Below are 11,519 nucleotides of genomic sequence, written 5' to 3'. Positions count from 1 at the left end.
TTTGTGTGATATTATGCCCATGGATATTTGTCATCTTTTGTTGGGAAGACCTTGGCAGTTTGATAGACAGGTAGTGCATGATGGGAGAAAGAATACATACACTATTGTGGGCAATGGGATGAAGCAAACCTTGTTACCTTTGGAGGAGCCTTTGGAGAGTGAAGTATGTACAAATCCCAGAATCTATTTAGTAGATGGAAGGAAATTCATGGATGGACTGAGACATGAGAATGTGTATTTTTTGTTAATTCCTAAGAAGATTGAGAGACCAGAACCAGAAGGAGAACACTCGGCAAAGATAAGAGATTTGCTGACAGGATACGAGGATATCATTTCAGATAATGTACCTGATGGATTGCCACCTGTTAGATGTATTATTAATTGCATGGACTTGGTTCTCGGAGCTAGTTTGCATAACAAAGTTGCACATCGGTTGACACCGGCAGAAAACGAAGAACTGAATAGACAAGTGCAGGAGTTGTTGAAGAAAGGTTTGATTAGGAAAAGTATGAGCCTTTTTGTAGTGCAAGTAGTATTAGCACCTAAGAAAAATGGAGAATGGATAATGAGTATACATTCAAGAGCAATAAACAAGATCACAGTGAAATATTGGTTTCCTTTACCTAGGATGGATGACATAATGGACTATTTGAGTGGAGTAAATTACTTTACAAAGATAAATTTGAAGAGCGAGTATCATCAGATCGGGATCAGAGAAGGTGATGAGTGGAAGATAGCATTTAAGACAAATGAAGGACTATATGAATGGTTGGTGATGCCTTTTGGATTGACTAATGCACCAAGCACTTTCATGAGGCTGATGAATGAGGTATTGAATAAATTCTTGGGTAAGTTTGTTATTGTGTATTTGGATGACATTCTGATTTTCAATAAGACAAAAGAGGAACATTTGTTGTGGTTAAGACAAGTTTTGCAGAGGTTGAGAGAAGAAAAGTTGTTGATCAATATCAAGAAGTGTACTTTCATGAATGATGAGTTAGTCAATTTAGGATTTGTGATATCTAAGGATGGTTTGAAGATGGACCTTGAGAAAGTGAAAGCAATTGTTGAGTGGCCTATACCAGAAAGCATTGGAGAGGTAAGATCATTTCATGGATTGGCAAGTTTTTACCGGAAGTTTATCATAAATTTCAGTTCAGTTTGTAACCCTATGACTAGACCCATGAGAGTAGATCAGAAGGAATTCAAGTGGACCACTGGAGAAAATAGAAGTTTTGAATTGTTGAAGTAGAAAGTGACTAACCAACCTATGTTGGCTTTACCGGATTTCAATAAGGTAGTTTAAGTGGATTGTGATGCAAGTGGAACAGTAATAGGAGCATTATTGAGTCAAGAAGGGAGAGCAGTAGCCTATTTCAGTGAGAAATTGAATGATGCCCAGAAGAGATATTCAATGTATGATCAATAATTTTATGCCATAGCTCAAGCCTTGAAGAAATGGAGACATTACTTGTTTCCTAAGGAGTTTGTGTTGTATACAAATCGTCAAGCTTTGCAGTATTTGAACAATCAAAGTAAGTTGAATCAAAGACATATGAGATGGGTAGAATTCTCGCAGAGTTACACCTTTGTGTTGAAGAATAGAAGTGGGAAATCTAAATGTTAGGGTTTCAAGCAGATCTGAAGCAAATATGAACTAACAATTATATGCAAATTTAAATACAAAAGATATAGGAATAAAATAGGACATAGATAACACAGAGATTTAATGTGGTTCACCCAAAATGGGTTACGTCCACCATACACAGCCGTCCAATCTTTCTTATTGTCCAGCAAAAATAGTACATCAACATTCCCATGCCTTAAGCATCCCAGCCACTTATAACATGAGTTTTTAGGGCAACAAACAAAGTCGGCCTTTTTAGGGTTTTATTACAATGTCGGTTTTCATCAACAAAAAAATGACAAATTTTTTTTTTCTTGGGGGCTACCGCCCCCAAACCCCCATAGCGGGCTTCACCTGCTTTGGGGGCTACCACCCCCAAACCCCTGCCCGAGGCCTGGCCCAGCCTCGGACCCCGGCAAGGATGTGTGCTAAGTGTACAATACTTTGTTGATCAGTTGCCACATTTCAACAATCTCCCACTTGGATACTGATCAGGCTCCACACTGAACAATCTCCCACTTGGAGACTGATACTACACGACACCACTATACATGCAACATCCACTGGATAAAACACTAGGACTCGACTGGTACAAATTCCACAATTATCAATCAAGAAGACCAAAAAAAACTAATGAAGAAATCAGCTTCTCCTATGGAACTGCCTTCGTGAACATATCAGTAGGATTCTCACTTGTGTGAATATTCTCAATCCATAACTGACCCTCCTCCAAAACAGTCTGGATGAAGTGGTACTTGAGCTGAATGTGCTTTGTCCTTGAATGAAAAGCAGAGTTCTTTGCAAGATGAATGGCACTCTAGCTATCAGTATACAATGGGCGATCCTCCTGTGTCTGACCCAATTCCTCTAGAAAACATTGTAACCAAATCATCTCCTTGCTGGCTTCTGTAGCAGCAAAATACTCAGCTTCAGTGGTTGATAGTGCAACAACGTTTTGTAGCATAGAAATCCAACTGACTACAGTTCCCCTATAGTAAAAACATACCTTATAGTGCTCCTCCGTGAATCAATATCACCTGCCAGATCAAAGTCAACAAATCCACTCAGAGCAGCATTAGATCCTTTGAAACATAATGCCTTTGTCATGGTTCCTTTCAAATACCAAAGGATCCATTTCACAACATTCCAATGTTCCATACCTAGATTACTCATAAACCTTCTCACAACTCCCACTGCATGTGCAATATCTGGCCTTGTGCATACCATTGCCTACATCATACTGCCAATAGCTGATGAATATGGGATGTTAGACATTTTATTTACCTCTTCCTGTGCCTTTGGGCACATCTCCTTAGTCAATTTGAAATGACTAGCCAAAGGTGTATTGACTGCTTTTGCATCCTGAATGTTAAATCTTTTCAACACCTTCTTTATATACTCACTTTGGGACAAATTCAAGTTTTGATTTTTTCTATTCCGTGTAATCCTCATACCCAGAATTTGCTTAGCTGCACCCAAATCCTTCATAGCAAATGACCTGGCTAATTTCTGGTTAAGATCATTTATGTGTTCCAAGTTAGACCCAGCAACAAGCATGTCATCAACATAAAGCAACAGGATAATATAACTGCCATTATCCAATCTCTTAAAATATACACAATGATCAGAATGACATCTATGATAATCGTGTTCAGCCATGAAACTATCAAATTTTAAATACCATTGTCGGGGTTCTTGCTTTAGGCCATACAAACTTTTCTTCAACCTGCACACCACGCTTTGACCTCATATCCCTGTGGTTGCAACATGTAAATTTTCTCCTCCAAATCTCCAAGCAGAAAAGTTGTTTTCACATCTAATTGTTCAAGATGTAAATCATCTCCAACCACAAGACTAAGTATAGTTCTAATTGAAGTCATTTTTACAACTGGAGAAAATATTTCATCATAATCTATACCCTTTTTCTGTGCAAAACCTTTTACTACAAGTCTGCACTTATATCTTTTCAGACCTCCTTCTATAGCATCCTAAAATTGAGACACTTGCAATTTCGACCGCATTTGGGTCTTCACGATGGGGTGAACTCACAATACTGGTTCCCACTTTTTGACCAACTTTGACACTTAGATGAACATTTTGCAAAAAACCTTCACTTTCCGACACCTATAACTTTTAAATTGTTAAGAATTTGAAGATGATGTAAACTAGTGATTTGTAACATCCTTTTTGTAGATTCTAAATATATTTTTTTCATATTTTTTTGAATAAAATTTTATTGATTTTTCCATCTCCCTCAAAAGTAGTTTTTTACAGGAAACAACATTTTTTAAGAGTGATGTGCATCTCGAAACGTATAATTTTTTTTTTATAAATGATAAAAACTTATCTCTTTTAAATTTTGGTTTGCAACATCAATACCCAGGGCATGCAGTTGGTTTGATAGTGATATGTTGAATATTTTTTATTTTATTAAGTTTTGAAGTCCGACTAATTATAATTTAGATATAGGTGTACGTTTGAACACATAACTTGCTCTATATATATCAAAATTAAGTTTTATTTTTTTTGTTAGAAAGAAGACATCAATACCTAGGGCATAGATATTTTTCAGAATTTTTTTGAATTAGTTTGCTATTTTTCCCAATGCATTGAACAAAGAAGTTCATGTTCGGTGAAAAACCTACATTCATAAAAAATAAAATAAAAATATATTAATAAACTTAAATATATTAAAAATTATACTATTTGGAAAGCTTATAATAAGGACTAAATCCTTAAGAAAACAAAACTTCTAAATGAATTCGTTTGACCCCTCAAAAGCTAATGTAAAATTGGTTTTTTATCAGCATTTGATAGATGCAAAGGAGACTCCATTGCAAGTATGATTTAGAAGTAGAGAGGTTCTATCCAAGAAATTTTGATCTAAGAGCCTTTGATCTAACTCTCTTCAATTAATTACTTCAAATGGGACCTCTTAAAGCTTAAATAATTATATTTTCCAAAAAATGTATGATTTCAGCCAAAATCAGGATGTACCAAAAAGTGGGAACTAGCTTTGTGAGTTCACCCGATGGCGATGCAACACGCAACCTGAATGGAGACCCCAAAACTTGATTATGACACTGAAAACTACATTTTCTTGCACCCTGGCTTGAACCTCCTTTGCACCCTACTGTCCCGGGAGGTGGGACCAGAGCGCCCAGGTCCTATTTTGGGCCCGGTCTCTTTTGGACTTTGGGTCTTTATGTTTACAAATTGGAAAATTATCTTTCCTAGTTGGCCTAAGGTCGGGAAAATCAGTCTATCAGCCCTAATTGACAAATATATAAACTACATTTTCCTCTTTCATTCGATATGAGGAAAAAAGCATGGAAACTATACTCAAGCATTCAGGCATTCAAGCATTCTTTCAAGCAATTGATCATTCTAAGTCTCCATTCAAGGCTAAGTGTTGCATTCAAGACAAGGATTCAACCATTGAAGAGGAGATCACATACTACATGCTACATACAACATACAACAATACAACAAACAACAACATCTATACCTTCGCATATAAGGATACAAACATCCTTACAACAAGGTATTAGTAATTGTTTTACATTACATACATTTACATTTACAGCATTTCTCATTTCTTGGTTAATTCCAAAACAGGGATTTGACCTAAAGGCAAACCCCTAATCCCTAACCCCCCAATCATCTTCGCTTTTCTGTGTGTAGGTTGCAGGTACGCGGTTGAAATTGAAGATCTGGAATCCTTGTGTAGAGACGAACAGATCCCCCTTCGTTTCGCAGATTTTTTGGAGGACCGTGGTGCCAGGCACCATCGTCCTGTCAACTTTTGCTCAAATTTGTAGGACAGTGCCATCTCGACATTTTACTACTAATTCCAGGTCCGCAGCTTCATCCTATATCCCTATCTCATTTTATAAGCGAATCTTTGTCACTTTCTATGCATTCCTAGCTTAATTCTTCTATCAATATTCTTTACAAAAGAGGGTAGCCTTGCTTTCTTAACCCTTGAAACACATTTAGCACCCAATCTTGCATTGTGTGGGATTGGATCTTATGGGTTTCAACCCCTCTTTTGAATGTAAAGTCTCTCCCCTAAGTGAAAACCATCAACCCTAGTGACTCTCCCTTCTCTCTCCTTGGAGTTGGAAGAGGGGAGAGCAACTAGGGTTCGATCGTGATTTTCCGCTTTAAATTTTGGTGAACCCGATGTGAACATCCTTTCTGATTATTCATAATTAGATCTGAAAATTGGATTCTTTGATTACATTTCCATGTTTGATCTTTTGCAAAATTTTAGAGGTTAATTGCATAAAAACCCTAAATTTTCTTTTTAAGTAATTAAACTTGTGAAATGTTTAATTGTTAATGCTTGTTTCAGATCTGCCCTTCTATTACAAATTATCAGTTCATATTTGTGCTTTAATTTTGAAAATTAAGTGGTTAAGTGTCAAAACCCTAATTTTTGAAACCCTCTTGATTCAACCTTTGTCCGACAATTTCACTGATCAAAACATCTCCAAATCGGCTGTAACTTTGGATTCCGCAATAAAATCACAATATCTTTCATCACTGAAAATTTGGAAAAAAGTTGCGAGGACTGTGTGCACTCCGAGCGCCATCGTCCCCGACATTTTTTCCAAAATTTCGGGAGCGAGATCTTACTGTATTTTCCTGCTAAAATCCAGAATTTTGGCTGATTTTATCAATTTTAACACCTTCAAAATTACAGTCAAAGTTGGTCTAGCGATTACTTGGATTGAGGCTTCTAATAATTCAAAAATTGTTGAAATTGAAATTTGTGTCAAAATTGTGTTTCTTACAGTCCTAAATCTGAAAAGTGTGTTGGCATTCATTCAAAATTTCAGTGCTTTATTCAAATTTTTGCAATTTGTGACTTTTGAAATTAAGTGCTTAATTACAACAACTTTGATTTCTGCTTTCAAATTAAATTTTGCGTGAAATTGAGTCAACTTTCAAATTTCAAAACTTGCATTTCTTTTGGTATTCCCTCTAAAATCATAAAATTCAAAATTTCAGTTTCCCTCTCTTTTTCAAAATTCAAATTTTTGCATTTTTCGACAATCTTGGTAGGGTTCAATTTCGAGATTGCAACTTTAATTTGGCCTATCTATAGATCATAAAATCACTCAATTTTTTCAGGTTAGCTGTAAAATCATCATAACTTTCATCCCTGCAAATTTTGAAAAAAAATTGTGAGGACCGTGTGCACTCCGAGCGCCACGGTCCCGGACATTTTTTCGAAATTTCGCGAGATTGTCCTGATTGTATTTAACAGCTTAAATCTGGAAGATTGGTTGGTTTTACTAAAATTTGCTACCTCTAAAATTCAAAATCTTCTCTCTTTCTTTAGTGCATGAGTTTTACAATAGTAAGCCCTACTTACACTATTCCCGTTAGACGAAGCCTTAGAATTAAGTCTTTCCAAGGTTTAATTACTGAGGAGATGGAACCTAATTTGAATGGTCTTTTTAACGAGGAAATGGGTAATTCCTCTAATCCTCTTAATGATGAAGAAGCTCTCCATGAGGTTTCTGTAGAACAACTTTCAAAATTGGATAACCAATTTGATGATTTTCGACAATGGATGTCTCAAGAATACCCTAATAGTCAAGCTCTTCCTTTAATTGAGGGTCTAAAATGTATGCTTCAAAGTGATAAGAATGGAATTGATATTTTGCGTGGTATTGCACACATTGTGGATTTAAATGTGATGCCTATGAAAAGTTGTGCCGAAACCTTAGGTTATACACAACCTCCTACTCAAGACAATCATTCTATTCCTTTGACGACTCCTATTGCTAGTATACCTACTTTTACATCAAATATAATGACTACTTCAATACAAGACATTCCTCCTATGATCACTAGTCATGGGGGCAATCCTTCTTCTTCAATTAACCCTCTTCCTTCATTCAATCCAACTTCTTCATTCATTCCTTCAATGAGTGTTCCTCTTATATCTCCACAAATGAACATGACGCAAGGGGGCAATTCATTTAACCCTTCCATTCCTCCTTGTAGTGTTCCTCCTTTCCAATCATCTCCTATGACTAACTATCATAGTGTCCCACCACCTTATTCTCTACCTTCTTTCAATAACATAACACCTCCATCACAATCTAACACGTCTAATATGAACTCTTCGACTGAAGCGACCATTAACAATCTTACACAAACTGTCTCCTCTTTACAGCAACAAATTGCCTCTATGAATCAATCTAAGTTTAGTGTGCCCACATTTGACATTGCGAGCCCACTTTCTCTTGACATTGTTCGAGCTATCCCCCCTAAACATGTTGAAATTCCACATTTGGAGCTTTATAGTGGTAAGGGTGATCCTCTAACACATGTTAAGACCTTCAAACAATATGTACTGATTTTGCTTATGACCAAAGGTTGCTTGCAAAATTGTTTACTAGAACATTAAGAGACAAAGCCCTACAATGGTATTGCTTGTTGCCTTCTTATTCTATTACTTCTTTTGAACAACTTGCAAATGCTTTCATTCAACAATTTCAAAACAATATAAGTCCTAAAGTTACTTTGATTGATTTAATGCATTGTAAACAAGGTGTTAAAGAAAAAGTGACTGATTTCATTGGTAGATATAAGCATTTGTATGCTCAAATTTCTTTTCCGGTGCCTGACAATGATATTCAAAGAATCTTTATTTCTAATTTACAAAAAGACATTAGAGAAAAACTCCTGTTTTCTGAGTTTACTTCTTTCCAACAGTTGTGCGCAACTCTTCACAATTATCAACTGACTGTGAGTCAAATGGAACAATCACATCCTATGGCTCCGAGTGATAAGAGTGATAGTAGTCAACAACCCTTTGGGAAGTTTAAACCGAACAAAGAGTCCATTAAATTCAATGAAAACATCATCAACAACAATGTGAATGCAGCATCAGGTGTGTCTCCTATTTCTAAGTTTTTCAAGAGAGAAAGAAAGTTTACTCCTTTGAATGAATCATTGCATAGTATTATGAATAAGTTATTGGAACAAAATGTGCTTACTCTTCCTCCTATAAGGCAAATTGATCCTGCAAAGATTAATTCACCTTATTTTGATAACAAATCTTTTTGTCAATTTCACCGTCAACCTGGGCATGATACTGAAAAATGTTTTGCTTTAAAGGGGAAAATTCAAGATTTGATTGATAATAATACTATCTCTATTTCTGGAGTAAATGATAAAGGCAATACATCTGTAGCTCCTCCTAACCAAAATCTTCAGATTTTTACTGATCCATTGCCTTCTCATACCTCTAATGCGATTGATACTAGTGATTCCTCTGTCTCACCTAATGATCTTGTGTCTATGACTCCGAATGTGATTAACTTTGTAGAACAGCAAGAAAAACCTAAAGAACCTTCCATCACATTTGATTCTAGTGAAACTATCAGGGCACCTGATGGTCCTTTATATATAGTTGCAAAAGTCAAGAATACACCTTGCCGTGGAGTGCTTATTGATCCTTCTTGTATGGTTAATGTCATTACTGAAGAATTTCTTTTTACTTTGCAATTGAATCAAGTGATCTATGATGAAACAAATGTGGTTGTGAAATTATTTGATGCATTTTCTTCTCCTGCAATTGGTTCTATTACATTACCTATTGAGGTCCATAACAAATCCCTTGATGTGAACTTTGCTATTATTCCATCGTCCGAACAATTTCGTGTGAAGCTTGGCTATCCTTGGCTATCTTCCATGAAAGCTATTGCTTCTCCTATTCATAAGTGCTTGAAATTTCCCCATAATGGTGAAGTTGTTACTATCAATCATAGTCTCTTTAAACTAGCTGAAAGAACCTCTAGTGTTCCTATTGATTATTTTTGGCCTAAACAATTCCAATCTCTTCCTCCGCGAAGTGATCATCTTTTTAAATCTTATCAAAAGTGGAAAAAAGATATGATCCTATCTCTAAGTGAACCTAGAACACCCAAACTTGATATTCCTATTGTTCTTGAGAAGGAAGTTCTTCCTTTGAAAGATAAAACTAATGTCTTTCCTCAAGAAGATTCCCAACCCATCCCTATGGATGTGACTATGCCTATGTCTAATAAACTTTCTAAGAGTAGACCTATACCTCCTCATCATGATGGACTTGGTCTCCTTCCTAAACCAAATATTCCTCCCTTATATGGAGCAGTTCCTCCTCCTTCCTCTTATGGAGAGAAGAGACCTTCCTCTTCTCCTATTATTCAACCTAAGAGACCACAACCTAAACACCCAAGTGATAAGGATGAGAACATTCCTCCTCCTCACTCTTCTCAACTTCCTACTAAGACTAGATGAAATCTTTCTGCATGTGAACGTCGACGAAAGCGTCGTCTTAGAGCTCAGGCAGCTGCTTCTCAAACTTCGCAATCCCCAAAAACACCTTCAACAAGCATTATTCCATTTTCTCCTCAGCCGACGATCGAGTCGAAATCTCCTAAACATAAGATGCATGATGGTCTTGATCCTGTGCGAGTTAAAGATCCTATTTTTATAAATCTTGATGATGATATAGATGAAAATGTTAGTCATGATGAAAATGCTACTTCTCCTGTTCATTCTGATAGTGAATATGAACTTGTTGATGTTGATAACCATTTATCTAATGAATTTTCTAAAGCACTTATCCTAGCTCCTAGACAAGAACACCGCGGCTTGGGATATGAACATAGCCCTTGTTTGGATCTTGTGATAGCTCCATCTGCTGTGTTGGATGTTCCTCCTCTAGCGTTTTCCCTACCTTCTCGAAATATTGATCAGCAAGATCGGGGGGTAGATGACGTGCTAGACTAGTTTCATTAGCATAGCAGATTTTCTCCTCCTCTCTTTTGTTACTTCTTCTATATGTTACTCTCATTCTTCTATTTGTTGTCCTTAGTGTTGTCTACTTGAGGACGATGCAAAGCATTGCGACCTCTTTTGGTCTCTCTCATGTTGACTCAAAAGACACATGTGTTCCCTTCTTCTAGGTAACCTTCCTTGATTGGGGAATGAAGAACAATTATGCATACATACATATGATATACATGAATTATCATACACCATACTGACCCCGAGGAAAGCGAAGTCACCTTGTGCTTTGTGTTTTGTGTCTATTATCCTTGGGCTTATCTCACACTTGGGGGCTAAATCCTTGTGATAACGTGCTCCTTTCCTTTCTCATTTCTTATATGTATCACTACCTTAAAGCAATCACCCTCGGTGAGGCATGTGCGATCACTTTAACGTAGGGGGGCATACATCCCGTTCATATCTTTTCAAGATACTTGAAAATTTCCTGGCAAATTTAACCTTGCCTTGAAAATTTTTGATATCTTTCTTGCATGACTCATAGTGAGGGAACCTTACTACTGACAGTCATGGTTCTCCCTCGTGATCTTCCCTTTTACTTTATCAATCGAAGTCGTAAGATCCTTAGTCCACTGGGGGCTTGGTGTATCTTGCCTCCTTGACATGGTGAAAGTCTTTCAATATTGTTTCCTTGTACTTTACCGAAAGTATGAGCATACGCCTATACTCCTGCTAAAGTGGGGGCTAAATGTAGCACCCTAAAATTGCAACACTTGCAATTTCGACTGCATTTGGGTCTTCATGATGGCGATGCAACACGCAACCTGAATGGAGACCCCGAAACCTGATTATGACACTGAAAACTGCATTTTCTTGCACCCTGGCCTGAACCTCCTTTGCACCCTGCTGTCCCGGGAGGTGGGACCAGAGCGCCCAGTGCCCTAGTCCTTCAGGACTAGGGCACCCAGCGCCCTGGTCCCCCAGGACCATGGCGCCCAGCGCCCTAGTCCCTGGGTCCTATTTTGGGCCCGGTCTCTTTTGGACTTCGGGTCTTTATGTTTGCAAATTAGAAAATTATCTTTCCTGGTTGGCCTAA

The sequence above is a fragment of the Cryptomeria japonica genome, chromosome 4 (genome assembly GCF_030272615.1).
Source record: "Cryptomeria japonica chromosome 4, Sugi_1.0, whole genome shotgun sequence".
Classification (NCBI taxonomy): Eukaryota; Viridiplantae; Streptophyta; class Pinopsida; order Cupressales; family Cupressaceae; genus Cryptomeria; species Cryptomeria japonica.
This window is presented reverse-complemented; position numbering follows the sequence as displayed.